Source organism: Cariama cristata, unplaced genomic scaffold (genome assembly GCF_000690535.1).
Source record: "Cariama cristata isolate BGI_N322 unplaced genomic scaffold, ASM69053v1 scaffold27830, whole genome shotgun sequence".
Lineage (NCBI taxonomy): Eukaryota > Metazoa > Chordata > Aves > Cariamiformes > Cariamidae > Cariama > Cariama cristata.
This window is the reverse complement of record NW_009594517.1, coordinates 3,109-4,356: the sequence shown is the minus strand read 5'-3', so window position 1 is coordinate 4,356 and position 1,248 is coordinate 3,109.

Below are 1,248 nucleotides of genomic sequence, written 5' to 3'. Positions count from 1 at the left end.
CCCCGGCTTCCCCCTCCCGCGCAGCACCCCCCTCCTGCCACTGTCCACCCTCTTTGTCACCATGCAAACTGTAATTAGACCCAACGAGGCACCCTAACAGGGTGGACTGCACACAGGATGCTGCCAGCAACCCGATGGGAGCCGGCCAGGCTCAGAGACAGCTTCTCACCACAGAAACACAGGAGCATTGTGTGCCACGCACTGCAGGGACACTGCCTGCCACGCACGGCGGGGACACAGAGGCACTGCACGCATCTGCCAGCCCTGCAGAAACAGCAGCACCAAAAGTGGGGTGCAGGGGCTCTGCTTGCTCTGCAGGGATGCGGGGCTGCCACCCATCCAGCACCGCAGGGACACGGGGCACTGCCAGGGTACAGAGCTACCTCCCATCCAGCACTGCAAGGACACGGGGCACTGCCAGGGTACAGAGCTACCACCCATCCATCACTGCACAGGGCCACAGGGCACTGCCACAGCAGGGACAGAGCAGAACTGTCCTCCCTGCACTGCCAACACAGCAGCACTGCCAGCCTGGCACTGCGAGATACGAAAGCACCACCCATCCGGCACTGCAGGGATGCAGGAGCTCCCAGGCATCATCCATCCTGCACTGCATACAGGGCACTGCCACCCACCTGTGCCCCTCACAGAAAGAGGGGCACTGCCCACCCCTGTATTAGGGGGTCACAGACTCGCTGCCCACCCTGCCCTGCAGCGCAGACGTACCCCAGAGGGCAGAGCCCCTGCCTCCCCGCGCAGCAGCGGCACTGCACAGCCCCAGCACACTGCACCGGGAGGTACAGCATCTCCCCTCTGCTGCACAGTCACTAGGCAACCCCACACCCTGCGCCAGCAAATACCGTTCCCTTCACTTGCTGCAGACACCCTATTCCTTCCCATTCCCTCCCACTCCAGACTGGGATACTGCATGCCCGTACTGGGTGCCCACCAGCCCCACGCTGTCCACCCAGTGCCCATGTCCACCCCACCCCACTGCAGAGGCAGTGACAGCCCCCCTGCATTGCAGACACACACACACTGCACAACGCTGCATCGCAGGCACCCAGCCACTGGAAACCTCCTCCCAGTATGCACACACCGCAGAGCCAGTGCCAGGCGCATCGCCAGCCCCGTAGAGACTGTCCCCTTCTGTGCCAAGCCACATGCCCTGTCACCAAGCCCCTGCCTGGTGCTGTGCTTGGCCACCAGCTCTCCTGTCCCCCGCTTTCCGTTCTGGGAACACACCTT